This window comes from Podarcis cretensis, assembly GCF_951804945.1.
Source record: "Podarcis cretensis genome assembly, chromosome: 9".
Classification (NCBI taxonomy): domain Eukaryota; kingdom Metazoa; phylum Chordata; class Lepidosauria; order Squamata; family Lacertidae; genus Podarcis; species Podarcis cretensis.
Genome location: NC_137178.1, coordinates 27,746,395 through 27,762,970, shown reverse-complemented (window position 1 = coordinate 27,762,970; position 16,576 = coordinate 27,746,395). Strand labels below are relative to the sequence as shown.

Here is a 16,576-nt window from a genome sequence, read left to right as displayed (position 1 = left end):
TAAGCTTGTTTAAATGAGTGTTCTAAGTTGTAAACCAGAAAATTTAATAAAAATTATATATATAAGAAGTCCCGTGCCTAGTAGTAATTAATAATAATAATAGCTCAAGTTTGGATCTGAAAGATTTGAAAGGAATACACAGTTTGGATGTCTTTTCTGATGGCAGATTCTCTAAAGTTAGGATGCTTTGCTTTCCCATTCAAGATACTTGTAAGGTACAGGGAAATATGAGGTAGTACATATATTACTAGACAAGCTGTTTTATGCTGGATTCTTGCAGTATAGCAGGCTATTCTGCTAAGCAACAAAGCTTTGGTACAGACTAAGCGTATTGATTTTAGCCTTTAAATTAAAACAAATTTCGGAGGACAAGCTTAACCACTTGGCCGAAGTCCCTCAGTAGGAGCATCTGTGCTGCTGCATTCTATTGATGTTCCATTACATGGTGTGTGTCTTGCTACGCATGGCAGAAAGGCAAGAGGAAGATGCCAGGTCTTGGAAACTACTTTCCACGCAAAATTTCAAAATGTTTATACGCTTAAAGGTTTGCAATATGTTTGATTTCAGTAGGGGGGATTAAAGCTGAGAGAGAAGAAAGCTTCAAACACATCCCAAAGTCTTGATTTCACTTGAATACATTTTGCACTGTAAAAAGGCTGCTTATATTTAGAGTATTTGTTGTGATTATCATCTATTTCTCTCTCTCTCTCTCTCTCTCTCTCACACACACACACACACAGAGAGAGAGAGAGAGAGAGCACAACTATTTGTGTTTAGAAGGCCCATTTTAATAACTTTAGAGTCTCGATTCACACATCAGTATTCATCTCCTTCCTCCTTCCTCTAAAGAGCTCAACGTGAAATGCCTGCTTCTTCTCCTATTTTATCTTCACAACAAACCTATGAGGTAGGCTAGGTTGGTTAGACTGATTGGTTGGTTGGTAAAAGTTGGTTGGTTGGTAAAAGTTCATAGGATTCTCTTTGAGTAACATACATTGATGGATGCCTTCCACCCTAAACATTCCATTAGAAGGAACACCATAGCCTATTCTTCTTGCATCAGAACTGGACCTATGTTGCTTCAGGATTTTGGATTCTGTGAGATTCATATTTGATACTGAGTTTTAATCTGTAAATTTGCTAGAGATGCCTTAGGAATTTGGGGAGGGAAAGCAGATTTTCCAGAAATCTAGGGCTGATGGGAGCTATATGGAGAAGAAATACAATTTTGTTTTCATTTTAATGAGAAACTACCAGATTCAGGGTTTTGAACCAATACTTGAACCAAAACACAGTTCGCACTTTTCAAAATCTTGCAATGCAAGTCTTCAGTGCACATAGATGCATTATATTACTGAAAAGTGTTCTTAAAATGTATATTTTAGTGACAATAACAAAATATGCATTAGATTGGGGAAATTGCTTGCAAAAAAATGTATGTGCTATAGAGCTGCATTAAAAAATGTATTAAGGTAAAGGCATTTTGAGGTGTTTTTTACTTGTTCTTTTCATATATGGCCTCCAGTAATATTGTTCTCTAGGTGGCTCACAAACATAACATGATAAAACACAACTGAAATATTGTAAAAGAACAATGCAGTCTAAAAACTTCCAGCAGAGAGAAGAATAAACCAACAGGAGAATTCATCAGTAAAACCACATTTTTCAAAAAGTCCTGGGAGAAATTTTCTTCAAAAAGAAGGCACCAGACGAACCTCTTGGGGTGGGGTGCTTTCTGAAACTGGGGTGTCACCATCAAGAAGCCACTCTCCCTGGCAGCTTCAGTTTAGTTGGTCCGGACAACCACAACAAAATATCTGAAGCAGAACTCAGAGCTTAGGTAGACATATGCAGGAGAAGGTAATACTTCAGATATCCCGCTTTCAAGCTCTTAAAGTATTTTACCTGGCACTGTGTTTGGATGATCAAGTCTTAGCTGAATAAGCTAAGATATGACTGAGCTTCATATACCCGCATGCAGTTGCTCCATGACTGCTGGAAGAAGACAGGAAGGCTGTTGCATCGAAACCAAGAAACTATGTTTAATGGCTTAAAAGACAAGCCAGGAAATAAAATTATGGAGTGAAGCAGCTGCATTTGGAGCAGGGGGCTCATTCAGCTCTCACTTATTAAGCAATATTTGTCTGAATGCAGTACAGATCAGGCAAACCTCCTTAGGAAGAGAATACAAGCTGGGTGCCACAACCGAGAAGGTCCTCTCCCCACTCATCTCAGACAGTGGGGTCAGAGACTCCAATGATGTTCTCAACACACAGGGAGGCTGATGTGTGCCTGTTGTAATGATTTCATCTGTCACTTGCCAACATAAGGGCAATAAAGCCATCCCTGGCCCAACTAGGATTTCCCTGAGATATAACCCTGTGCACCTAAGGAAATTATTCTTGGAAGAAAAGCTCTTCCAGAAAAAGCGCATCACTGAGCCAGATAACAAGTGCTGATTTCGTTCATTCCTGCACCTGTGATTCAGATCCCTTTTGATAACAATGACAGGTTGGTTTGCTTTCTTTCTTGCTCGCTTGCTTTCTAAATAAAAGGACAATGCTATGCAGTTGGGAATGAGGAATGCATTGGATGCTCCACTTTGATCACTTTGAAAATGCTGTCATTGTTCACACATTTTTTGGCAGGTCTTTTCATGTCTCCATGATCACCAGAAGGATGGGGAGAGGGACCCGTAAGGAAAATGCAATAAACAACTGATAAGATATTGCACTAGAGGTTGGAGATTACCTTAGATATAGGGTAATACCGAGGATAATTGCTAGATATTTTTAGGATGATTGGCACAGAGGCATCTGTTCTTCAGCCACACAGTTTAAAACAAAGCTGCTGCTGTGCTCTGAAGTGCAATGTTCTGTTCAAAAGGAACAGTTTGTGTGGAGTTCAGCTAATATTCACCTGTATGAGACAGGCGGTGAGCAAATGACACAGCAGCCCAAGGGTGATTATTGTTACTAGTCATGTATATAGTACTTCTGAGCACTTTGCTGTATTTCCCACAATGCTTCTGTTGTCATGGGAACTGAAGCTGAAAGATGGAGGCCTGGTGTTGGCTGTTTAGGACTGGAAGGAATTTGAACCCAAGTTTTCCATATCCAATTTTCTTATTTTTATCTCCATGTGTGTCGTCTCCTGTTCCTGGTGACCTTTAAATTATTAACTGTGAGAGTGTGTGATTGTTTACATGTTTGTAAGACATTTTTAACTTTAAAAAATATTTTATTTTTAATGGTATTGTTTTATTATTTTTGTGCTCCTTTGAGAGGGAATGCAGGATATAAATTTAATAAATACCAACAGACACAAGTGATGGCAGGAATTATTTCTGCTGCTGCATATTTGAGACACTACCTTGTTTTACTTTCTGCATATTTGAGACACTACCTTGTTTTACTTTCTGTGACTGGAATTTGTATGCTGGAATTAGTTTGCTGCTTTTATTGTTCTGTGACTATTATATTTTCATATTTCATATACTTGTTTCTTTGTTTGCTTGCTTATAAGAGTATTTACAAACTGCCAACTCATAGGGGGAAAGTATCAAAGCAGTGTACAATAAAATCGTTGGAACATCATAAAATATAAAAAATCCAATATAAAATCCAAAAATGCTGAACAAATGACCAGGACTGAATCAAATTTGTTCCCTAAAAATGGTTGATGAAACAAACAAAAAAAAAATGGTTTGGTATTATTTGTAAGCTGCCAGATAACACTGTTATTGAGTAGCATTTTATTGTTGTTGGGGGGGGGGGGAATGATTTGTACTTTTGACTGAAACAGTCAAAAAGGAGGATATTTGAGAAACAAAACCTGTTAATGTATAGCACATACAAAATCTACCTACCTACCTACCTACCTATCCATCCATGATAGATAGATAGATAGATAGATAGATAGATAGATATAGATAGATGATAGATATAGATAGATATAGATAGATAGATGATAGATATAGATAGATAGATAGATAGATAGATAGATAGATAGATAGATGATAGTTAGATAGATAGATAGATAGATAGATAGATAGAGAGACAGACTTATACTAAAATTGGGCATCTTTAAAATTTGGTCCTTCCTTTTAAAAAAACGAACAGAACAAAATCCTAAAGTTTCTAATCCTTAGGATTCAGAAGATTTACTTGAAAGTGTTTGGGAAGCATCTGGTGAATCTCCATAGCTAAGGAAGGGGCAGTTGATCTAGATCATCAGTGGTCCAGGTGTGGAATTTCTTGGTCCAATAGTGTTTTGCTCTTGCTCATCACAGCAAAATCCTTTCCTTTTTTTTTACTGAGAAGCAAATCCCACTGATTTCAATAGGACTTGCTCTCTACTAAGCAAGCACAGTGGGCACCAGAATGAATAGTTAAAATAAATAAATAAATGTAATGTGCATTTAATTTATCAGAATCAAGGAAATTGGGGTTTCTCAAATCAAAACTTGACTCCCTCCCCCCCAGTACGGAAAATACATGGAAAAGGAGGTGCGTGACCGCCCCTTGTTTTTAAACCTACAAGCCTTGTGACATTTCTGGGTTAAAGTGGTCCTAATACCGTTATGAATTCTGTGCTGGAAGGGTGAGACCTTGTCTGTCTTACGATTTTCCTCTCCTCCTTCCCCACCCCAGAATCCTTCATGTCTGTCTTTTTGATGGTCGGGAAATCACTCTTCAAACTTTTCTCTCTCCCCCCCCCCCGCCCCCATTTCTCTGTGATTTTATTTTCACAGCTTTGGCTGCAGGTGTCAAAAAGCAGCCAGTGGCATTTCCACTCCTGGATTTAATTTGGCCAGGTTTATAAAGGAGATGGCCCAACTGTACAATGACAGATTATGCAAATCCTCCAGGAGCAGCTAATCAATCACTAGGGTGTGAGCGGAATGCAGCTGATCTCTGAATTAGCTTCTGCTGGAATGTGTTTGTGTGTAACCCCACACTGTCTGAATGACATCACAACAGCTTCTAGTCCTTGAAAACCTTGAGGATGATTAGCTGAAGGAATTGGCTGCTTCTGCCAATCATAATCCTCCAAAGCCGCCTTTATAGTTCTGTAGACATGAGCGGAGAGGGAGGGAGAAAGAGAAGAGCACAGCTAGGAAAGAGGCAGAGTAGCAGCAGCAGCAGCAGCAGCTGGTATTCGGGTGATTAAGTAGTTCTCATTGCCTCTTTGCTGTTCGGTGACTGCTCCCTGGTGTAATTCCTATGTCCGAAAAGGAAGCTGCATTTTAACGGTGTGCTGAACAGAGGTTTGAATCATTCCAGCTGGCTGCTTATTCCGAAAAGGACTGTGTGTATATAAATAAAATGTGACTCTTCCAAAGGAATCCAACGGACAGGGAGCAGAGCAGAAGGAGTCTTCCCGGGATACTATTCAAGCAGTGGGTATGATATTCGCAAATAAAGGAACAACTCCTGCCTTGCCGGGAACTGGATGAAGACGTCTCAACACCAGACTCCCCTTTCCCCTCATGGACCGTTACTTGAAAATAAATTATCTTTGGGTAAGTTGCGCCATACTGTGCACAGAGCATAGCTTCAGATGAGTTTTGTGTGTGTTTACTTGTAAACATATGGTGTGCATGTGTACATATGGAATAACTGCATGTATATACATAATTCTGTAGTATATATGAAGCCTGGTGGAATGGAGGAAATGGCCAAATAACACCCACTATTCATAAAGTCTAACGTGGGGAAACTGGGGAGCATAACCAAACAAACCCAAATGCTTTTCAGTCAGGTTTCAAAGCTGAAGTATTCCGATCCACTAGGCATAACTGTGGTGATTGTTGATGGATGTCTGTCTCGAGGTTAGAAGGGTAGAATAAGTTAGCAGCAAATTAGAAAACAGTGGGAAATGGGATGGGAGGAACGAAGTTGAGGATCTTAGTCTGGACTTGCACTTCATGCTCTTTGCCCCACACTTTTTGACAGAAGAGACTATTAAAAGCCTGGCAAGGAAGGCAGATCAAAAGGTTATGATTATCTGGGATGATCCTTAAACTGAACCATTTAAAGCTCTTCCCTTGATAACTAATCTGTGAGGAAGGCAGCCCAGGCAAATTTGTTCTGTTCCACTGATTTTGTAGTTGAACAACATCTGTCCGGGACATTTAAGAGAGACTGATTGTTCTGTGTTTGCAACTACCAATTGCTTAAGTATGGGAGAAAACAGGGGCCGGGGGCGGGAGTGCAATGAGACTGGAAGAGAAAGTGCCTTCTGCTCTAGAGTTACAGCAAGAAAAACAGGGCATCCTAGCTGCTTTATCTTCTGGCTCCCAGTCACACTGCTGCCAGGAAGAAGTACTCAAAACAGAGCCATTCCTAGAAGTGATTCATACTCTTCACATAAGCCAGAAGTCAAGGCAGCTACAGCCACTTGTGTTGTATGTTTCCCATACAACCTGCTTCTATGTCCCTTAATATACATTGCCTTAGAAGTGTAGAGTCCAAGCAAAGTAATATTTTATTCCTGGATCCTGTTACTCAGGCAGTCTGTGCGTGTTTACTTAGAAGTAAATGATGAAATGTTGCATGGTGCTTGTTCCCAGGTAAGTGGACACAGGACTGCAGCTTTAGAACTGTCCTCTTTCAAAGACTACTTAGGAAGAAATTAATTCACAGCAGAAGATCCTGGACTCTCCAAAAGCTAAACACAGAGGAAACTTTTGAATCAGGAAGACTTGTATTCATCTGTTCAGGGCAGTGTGTAAAGCTGCCCAAGACCAATATGTTACTTGAAAGCAGTTTCACTGACATTAATGGAGCTCTGGTAGAGTAAAGGGGCTGATATAAGCCAAAGTCTTGTGGAAGACAAGGGGAAAGTTTTGCTTGCAAATTTTCTAAATGTTGTCAGAGAAACTGTCTATTTCACCAGCTGAGCTCTCTGCAGAAATGTTAAAAGTTATCCTTCACTCTTTAAGCTCAGGGCTTCTTTGATTATCAGCACATGTGTAATGTCTTATAGTCTCCAGAAAGGCAAATGTTCACAATTCAGTGCCAACCTGGCACAGGGTGAGGGCTTTCTATAATGCTACTGAATAGTTCCCCTCTGTCCCATCAGTCTGACAGAATAAAACAAAGCCTGTGAATTAGTTTTAAATATAAATAGCAATGGCTGAGTCACAGACCACTTGCTTGTCATTAACTCTGATTTCCCTCTCTATATACAAATTATATATTTGTATATAGAGAGGGAAATCAAAGTTAATGACAAGCAAGTGGTCTGTATGTAGGCTTTTTAAAAGCCCACAATTTCAACTCCAGCAACTTTGATCAGAACTTCATGGGTCTATAAACACTGTGATAACTGCTGGATGGTTTGACAATGGCAAGGCATCATTGTCATAATTGTCTCAGTGATCAAACTTATCATCATTCTCAGTGATCATGCCTTACTGCAGAAATGGGGCATTTCCTCCAGTTGCTAACCTTCAAAGTTGACCATACTAGATTTGTTACTCAGAAGCAAGGCTGCTGTGAAATCTAGAAAGAAATGAAAAATAGCGTACTGCGCGGAACAAATTTGTTTCATAGGTTTAACACACCTACAAACACAAATTGCATATAATGTACATACCACACTTATAAAGAAAGAAAGAAACTACATGAAATAATCCTGCATTTTAAATATATATAGACAGGCTGAAAGTTTGGGCAACAGCACAAAGCACACTTATCTGAGAATATGTCTCCTTTAACTCAGTGGGATTTACTTCCAAGTAGACATGCCTAGAATTGCTTTGTGCATGGAATGATTAGGAAAGTGTTCTTGGAAAGTATAGGCTTCCTTTGGCTCACATCCAGTATTCCTAAAATAATTTTCCTTTCCAGGTCAATTATAACTTAACTTCTCAAAAGTTGTCTGACAGGATGAGAAATTCTACTCAGCAAATGTTTCCAACATTACAGAGATGTCAAATCTAATGATAGCTTTCAGATTTTTCTTCTTCCTGGAATTATATTTTGAAATAGAGTTAAAAATTCAAGCAAAAACACTTAGAGAAACACATATAAAAATAAAATGAGGTCAATGAAGGAATAAATAAGTCCCCTGGTTGCAATCCTTAGCATATCATGCTCCTGGGATAGCTACAGGGCAAGAGCATACCCTACAGTGCCATCCTAAGCCATCTACTCAGAATTAAATTCTGCTAAATTCAGTGGGGCTTATTCCAATGTTAGTGGGGTTAGGGTTGCAGCCTAAGAAACAGAGAATTGCAAAGGCATGTTCTTTCTGACCCAATGTGAACATTTTCTAACAGCAAGTATTTACCATACCTGGTAGGTAAATTATTGACAGAGTTAGGTCAGAATCTCAGTTCCACCTGCAATTCAAGTGGCTCTCAGCAATTTGATGCTTCACTTTACAACCCCACTTCCACAAACTGGGAGAAGGAGAACTTTTGTCCCCCGATTTGCATGAAAATCTAGTGATCTAGTGATTACTTAAATTAGTCTACAACAGTATGAATTATCATTTAATAACCTTTTCTAAAGAAATAGATTCAAGGACTGGAATACAAACATATTTACTAGGGATATAGTATTTGAATATCTAACACTTGGTGGGCTGCTTCACATCTTATCATTTTCCTACATGGAAATAATCTCTTATGTAGGGAAATGCAAGCTGACTGCAATATAGGAAGTATGTCATGAATAATTTTTTAGGCTGCCAGTACAGGGATTAGGTGGCTAATGCTGCTAGACTTTATACACACACACACACACACACACACACCTATATTTGCGTAGGTACCGGTCGGTAAGTAGATGGACGGACGGATAACAGAGCCCTGGGCTCCTGCTGGGTAACACAGCAGAGAGCTGAACTCCTGGGTAGCTCATTGATGCCTGGGCCATCATCTCTGATTTCCAAGTTCTGCAGAACCTTAGCTAAGAAAATGAGAATGTTAGTATCTGGCTTTGAGCCAGACTAGGCAGGTATGGCTGTTGAGAAGAATGTTTTCTGGGTTGAATTTCATTAAAACATTATGTAAAAGCACACTATTGTACCTTAGCTTTGTCTCGGAAAAGTTTCCATTTCATATTGGCAAGCGTTCCTTTTCTCCTAATGAGAAGCTAGTGTAGCTGTACTTAATAATAATTTTAAATTCCTCCTCCTATACAGTACATTGTGAAAGACATGCAGAAGAGTGTTATATCCATTTTTTAAAAAGGAAGCGCAAATATCCTTTAATATCATTTTATAAGTGAATGGAGTTTAACCTATAAAAATGAGTGGTGTAAAAAAAGGAATATCATGCATATTAACCCAAAATCTGAGCAATTGTTAAAATACATGACTGCAGGTGATGGGTGTTAAATTGTGCCTTAGTATGGCAAAACATTAATCTAGCACATAAAGAGTGGTATTCAACTCAGTTTTACTCAGAGAAGCCCTATTGAAATGAACGTCTGTAACTCAGTGATTCATTCATTTCAGTAAGTCTGCTCTGAGTAACACTGAGTTGAATGCCACCCAATGCGTAAAGTTAGTCTTCCTTGGGAGTTTGCTAAGAGAATAGATGTTTACCTGTGGGTATATCCATGCAGGATCATCCTGCTCCTTCGCTTGTTTGGTCTGATGTGGTTATGTGCTGGCAATTGTTCTCTCACCTGCATTCTCACTCGCTTGTCTTTGGCAAGGTGGTACCTCTCAGCCACACCTGACCCATTCTCTATCCATTATATACATGTTTATTATCTGTAACATGGACTTGATCATACTGACCTACCTTACAGAATGGCTCCAAGTATTTCTGGAGCATATAAAGAAAGTCCTAGTGAAATGGCCATTGTTTACGGTGGGCACAGTGTGTATAAAGGGCCTGTTTGCGTGTTCAGACCCAGAGACCTCCCCCCTAAAGAAACACACATTTGACTCAAATTTTAGTTTTGATTTTTGGCAGAATTTAGGCCACAACTTTATTTATTACAGAAAGTGAGTGGTTGCACAGGCTATGGTTCGACTGGCTCCCTGCACCCTAGCAGGTAGCGCTGACCCAGGGCTCCAGCATAGGTCAGCCAAGGGTGGACACCTGAGGTAGGTGGAAAGCTGGGAACAGACTATGTCCACTCCCCAGTTGCTCCCCTGGATTCAGGCATGGGCACAACCCCCTCTTGGGGGTGGACCAAACCAAGTTGAGTCCCTCGATTCCTTTAACGCAATACCCTTCACATAGGGATGGCGAGACCATTCTCCCATCCCTATCACCTGAACCACAACCTTACAAGTTGTGACGATTTGCTACTCGGCAGGCGAAACCCAAATGGCACCAGCCAATCAGCCAAGTGGGGAAAATTCCTGCCGTGCCCCTGTCCCAACGACAGACAACACACGACGGCATATCAAGGTCAATTGCAAAATACCCTAAATATAGGGAGAGGTAGCCAAGTGTTCCGATGCATGAGCCAAAAGAGGAAGCTCTGGGTCATGTGCAGTGGCATATATAGGTCCCTCAATCTGCTTAGACTGCACCCCATTGGCCAGATTAAACCCAGCAATGAGGGACCTACCAATCAGGTATTGTGGCTGTCCAATGTACCCACCCACAACACAGGAGGTCAGTCTCCAGGTCTCACCGCAACACGTGCCCTCTTTGAGGGAGGACTATATTGCAAGAATCCACAGGATCCTCTGTTTGCAGAGATGCAGTACTCATGCAGTGTGCACTAAAGTGTAGGTGGGTTCCCACGAAGCAAGATGCAGTGATAACACCAAGAACCTGTATTGAACTAACAGAACTGGGCAACAGGGGCAAATCAACTGTTTATGTACATTTCTGTAGGCCTGGGCCACTCCCACTCTCAATGGGATTGGCTGTCTAAATTCATAACCCAGAGTTTAAGGGCCAATGGCAATGGCCCAAATCCTGAAATATTCTGATTGGATATCATGTCTCGAATCAGACCACAGAGGCTCAGAATCCTGAGTCCAGACTCAAGCTCAGGCAAACACAGACCACTGAATACATAACATGCACAGACACACACACATCACAAAGGATCCTAGTGAGTGAGTGCTGGACCACTCAATAACATGAACGGAGCAAGCCCTCACCACAAAATTGCCTCTCCTCCCCATTCCCAAGGAGTGTATGGCAACAATGCAGTTTTACAGGAGTCAGGAAAGGGATGCAGGGCTGCCTGATTTGTGCCTCATGTGATATACGATATTGAATCAAAACTCTCTGCCTAACTAGTCTCATTCTCGGTTCTGTTTCATGCTCACAATGGTGTGTGCTTGAATATTGGGTCATGCATAAAGCAGTATCTTGGAAAAGGAGGCACCATATTGCATTGGGCTTTGTGCCCAATCCCTCCATGTGGAACATGCCATCTGCAGTGACCCTAATGTTCCCCTAATGTGCTATTTGTATTTGCTGTGACGCTTTAGGGCCAATGACCAGAGCCCCATTTGACAGAATGAGCAGAAGGACCTTCAAAAACTGTATGGATGGTATACCACATTTTGAAGTATTCACATTTCAATTTAAATAGGTGGGGATCAAGCCATCCAGGGTAGATTCACACTATACATTTAAAGTATATTCAACATTTAAAGCCCATAACTTTCCCAAAGGATCTTGGGTATGGTCGTTTTCCCTTCACAAAAACAGCCATTTCCAGCAACCTTGACAAATGACAGTTCTCAGCATTCTTTGGGGTAAGTCATGTGCTTTAAATGTGTGTTGAACATCCTTTTAATGTACAGTGTGGATCTTCCCTCAGCCCAGTGTCTAAAACTACCTACCTGCACCACTGAACATTTTAGAAGGCTTGGCAGGTTTTCCCATGAGTGCATCAAAAAGCTAAAGAATAGCTTTTTCTTTTCCTGATCATATTTTGCCGTCTCCTCGACCCCATCTCAATATGACTAACAGTGAGCAGAGGTTACATCTACAGTTTTCTTGTCTTGTTAAAAATGGTCCCAAAGTGTTCCTGACTATTAATATTATATGACGCCAAATTCGTCTGAATAGCCTGAGGGCCATCTTCAGGGTGTTCCACCTGAGGCTGCTTCCCATTCTGCCTTTCTTGCAGCACATCATTAGAGATGGCTCAGATCCAGAGATTTTTGAGACCAACCTGTTTCTTCTCCACTTCCTGAGAAAAAGGCTGGACTTAGAAAGCAGAACCTGAGTTGGGAAGTGAAAGGGTACAGAAAGACACAATGGGAAAATACGGTAGGTCAACAAGCATTCCAAGTTCAGGAAATAGTAGATGGTCATGAAAACACCCCCTTCTCTGAACTGTAAATCTGGAGAAGTGGGGTTTTTTACCCATCTTTTTAAGGGGAGCTGATGTACAGGTTGTTTTCAGAAGAGGTATTGGCTGCTATGGGAGTCTTTCTGTCAACCTTTCTTATGAATGCACAAGTATACATAACATAATATGAGTATTAGGCATGTGTGGATTCTGTCTGTAGCATTTTTTCAAGCTCCCATGTTCACAGAAATCTTTGTCAGTGGTACACCAGCTATATTCATGTGTATATTCCAGTTCACATAGAATAAGGGTGGGGAACATTTTTTTACTCAGGATTTCTGACAGGGCTCTCTCCTAGCCTGTCCTGGAGATGCTAAGGGTTGCACTTGGGATGTTCTGCATGCAAAGCAGATGCTTTATCACTGAGCTACAACCCTTTCCATAGGAGGCCCCTCTCTGCTTCATTTTCAGTGGTGCCATCAGGGCTAAACTTTGGGACAGATGTCCAGGGCCCCACTTAGCAGAACAAGCAGGAAAGTTCATAATGCAGAAGATTGTGCAGCAATAAAACTGCTAGTGTGTTTGCAAAGCTAAGCAGGGTCTAGTATGGTTGGGGGACTGTGTGTTGAGATTCCTGCATTGCAGGGGTTTGGACTAGATGTCCGTTGGGGTTCCTTCCAACTCTATGATTCTTTTATTCTAAGTTTTAATATAGGATCGTCTGTACCATATTTGTGTTGCTAGTGATGTTTAGGAATGCAGTTTCAGCCTGATGAACACTGACAGTTTGGCAGATGTTAGCGGCACTAAGATGAAGATGCAACATGTAAGCCTTACTGGCCTCTGCTCTGTTCACAAATTCTAGTCCCCATTCCTTGTGAGATAATAGCTGGAATAGTGGGAAGGCTACTCTGACAATGTGGTGTACTTTTACCTTTGAATCTTGAGGCATTCAGGGCTGCTCAATAGGAACCAACTTCAGCAAGCGGTGAGAAGGAAGGATGTGCAATATACATGCTTTGTTTGCATGCAGTTTAGTGTTCATAATACAGACTGACCTGTGTGTTGTGGCTAGGGAAATCGGTCTAAAGTGCAAAGCGACAAGTGAAGTGTTGTTTTTGCAGTTTTCACAAATCCTGATAGACAAGGAGATGGAGAACAAAGCATCAGCTCTTGAATGCCACGGAATGTGTGAAGGAGAACATTTGGCATCCTTTAATAACACCCCAGAGTGTGCTGGGAAACGCAGCAGCCCAACACAATATTGATGCACTCAGAATGCCTCTATCATTCAAGGAGTTGGAAATGTAATAGGGTGTGGTATGTGCACAAACATTGACAGCAGGAGTGTGCAGTAACCAGAAGCCTAATAGCCCATGGCCCAAAGCACAGGTTAGCAAGTGGGGATGAGGCATCCTGACTTGCATTGGCAAGATGTATCTTGTCCTGGAGGGGTAATTTAGCCATATGTCTGAGCCTCTTCTCAGCCAGTTCTCTGCAGCAAGCATTTCTTTTTAGCCCCTGGGGGACAAATACACATTCTGCTTAGTTAATTAAAAGACAGAATCCCGCATGCGAGAAACACATAGAACCCTAGAGTTGGAGCGGGGCATGCAGGGCAGGACATCTCTTCCAACTCAGTGTAGGAAACCCATATGCCAAACATGTGGCTATCTTCCCTCCACCCCTCTGCTTGATGCACCTCCTAATGTTCAACTGAAATTGACCTTCCTATAATTTGCGCCCTGTTGGTGTTTAGAGTTAATATGCAGCTTGGAAACTTAACTGAATCCCAGTTGGAGGAGCACATTTTATCTGTGGATAGAATCGCAATGAGATTCTGGATTTGGAAAATAAGAAAGAAAATGTATTCAGGAAAATACATAGTTGATATGAAATATATTAGTTCTGTCTAAATAAGGTGGAGATACAAAGAGCTATGATTGCTTTGGTGTCTCTTCTTCCAAGGTGAGGATGAAGAGGAAGCAGGAAATGAGGTCAGCAGCACTGATGGTGTCACTGAAGGAAGGTCAATAGGTCTGCACAACTAGGACAGTCTAGGAAGGTTAGATGTTTCTCTCTCCGTACCCTTCTCATAAAGGTATGTCAGCCTACAGCCTGAATTGCACCCCAGCACTTCAATTGCACCCTTGGGGGGCAGTTGTTTTCCACATCTTCGCTGCCCTCCAGTGAACCTGTTCCAATCTACCAATCCAGAAGTGGTTCACCCAGTAGGGTGGAGCTGCAGTTCTAGCTTCCCAGCAGCAGTGTTGCTGTTGTTAATAGGGAGAGAGGAAGGGAAGGGCCAGCCATCAGAGAGGTCAGGGCTGTGCAGGTGCACCAGTGGGAATGCTGGATTGGCTCCACTGGTGCATCCCCACCATCTTGAACTTGCTTCTGGCTTGCCTCTCCTACTGCTGAGAAGCCAGCATTGTGGCCTCACCCCTGCTGCTGTCTACATCCTTAATATGTGATGTCTGAAACTGTACACAGTACTCTAGATGTGGAGTACTGTGAGGAATAGCGAGGAATAAAGCAGCATTATTACTTTGTGCAACCTGGAAACCAGGCTAGAGTTAAATGGATAAGTAAATAAACAGGCTAATGTGCCCTGCTTGATTTCTGATATAGATATTGTTCTGTAGTTGTGAACCTCCCCACCTCCCACCAATTTTTTGATTGCCTGGTTTTAAAATTAGCAACCGGATGCACAAAACCCTCATTCATTTTAGTGAAACAAATTCTTCTGCAAGCTAGCTGGAGAGGAACAAAACAAAGGCTGAGTTGTGCATCCAGGTGCTGATGTCCACTAACATCACATTGCTCTTAATCCATTGATTGTCATAACTGCTTTGTGGGGGAGACTGAGGGGGGGGGGAAGGATGAAGAACTTCGCATATGGAGAAGTTGTTTGGAAAAAGCACAAATATCCACAAAATGTCTCTTTGGATCCTAGCCCATGTATATTGAAGTAAAGATGCCAAATTTCTGCAGATTCCCTCTTTCCTGTGACGTTTCCCCCATATAAGTTACAGAGCAAGAACTGTAAGAGGTGGGAGTTTTAAGCTTGCTGTCTGTTGAGCCTGGCAAATCTGCCAATGTTGTTTTCTCTCTGTTTCTCCTTTTCCCAGTCTTGAGTTCAGTGCTCTACATTTACACATCGGTTTGCATTAAAAAAAAAATTCATGGAAACTCATCAGCACTTTAGTGTGAATTTATCCCAATATGCACATTTTTGCAGACTAATTTCCTCTATTATATTGCATTATTTTACATTCTTTCCATCAGTATATGCACGTTGATGCAATATTCACCCTAGTATATTCATGTTTGTACACTTGGTTGCAGAACAGCATTGCAAAATTTGGAGAAGTGCAAATTTTGAAGACTGGCTGGGTTTTGGTTCCTGTTTTGTTTTAAAACATGCAAATTTGGTCAGTTTGCCTTTAAATGCAAATGGAATTAATTTTTCCCCTCCATCCCTAGTGTAAATTCACATATAACATAGCAATGGGAAACCTGTGACCCTCCAGATTTGTTGGACTTCAACTCTCACAGCCCCAGCAGGTATATAATTAGAGGTGTCTAACATGATGTGCACTACAACTCCCATCATGCTAGGAGTAAGGACTGATTGGAGTCTTAACAACATCTGAAGGGCCATATTTAGCCACCCTGAAGTCTATGTCACTCCAAAGCATCTGCTGATGGGAAGGTGGTGGCTGCAGATTTTTGGCAGTGTGGTGCCAGTGGGGTCTTCAGTGAAGTTGCCCTCCCCCCAATGGAGTAGGGTTGCAGCTTGCAGAATACCCCTGGATCCATCACTATCATTGGTGATCCAAGTGGTCCCTGTAGTGTAGAGTGCCTTTAAAAATGCCACAGCCAGTATGTGGGTAACCTAGTTTTAATTATCTGTGTTCAGGAAACCTTCTGGTTAGAGTACTGCAATGTATTATATGTGGGCCTGTCCAGAAGCATCTGCTAGTACAGAATTCTGCAAACAGATTGCTAATGAGGACCAGCAGTTCAGACTTATAGCACCAGTTCTGGCATGACTGCACTGGCTTCTAATACATTTGGGGGCACAATTCAAAGTGCTGGATTTGACTTATGAAGCCTTACGTGGCTGACAAACCCATACCTTCTAGAACATATCTCTCTGCATAAACCTGTCTGGACCCTTAGGAAATCATTGGTGGCCATCCTCCAGCAAAAGTACAGTGAGTGGCTATAGGACAGAGGACTCCTTAATAGTGGGCCCCCAATTATGGAGTGTTCTCTTCAGGGATGCTGCCTTTCATAAACATGGTCCTCTTTTCAGCACCAGTCCTTGACTGCCA

At 41.4% G+C, this 16,576-nt stretch overlaps 1 protein-coding gene across 2 annotated transcripts in view; it reads left to right on the top strand.

Moving 5' to 3' along the window:
• Nucleotides 1–5,005: 5,005 nt before the first annotated feature.
• LOC307223872 (bifunctional heparan sulfate N-deacetylase/N-sulfotransferase 4) overlaps nt 5,006–16,576 on the top strand; it is a 128,672-nt gene continuing 117,101 nt past the window's right edge. For both annotated transcript variants that reach the window (XM_079990210.1, XM_079990211.1), the window contains exon 1: nt 5,006–5,524. The gene's annotated coding sequence lies outside the window, so the exon portion shown is untranslated. The remainder of the gene's footprint in view (nt 5,525–16,576) is intronic.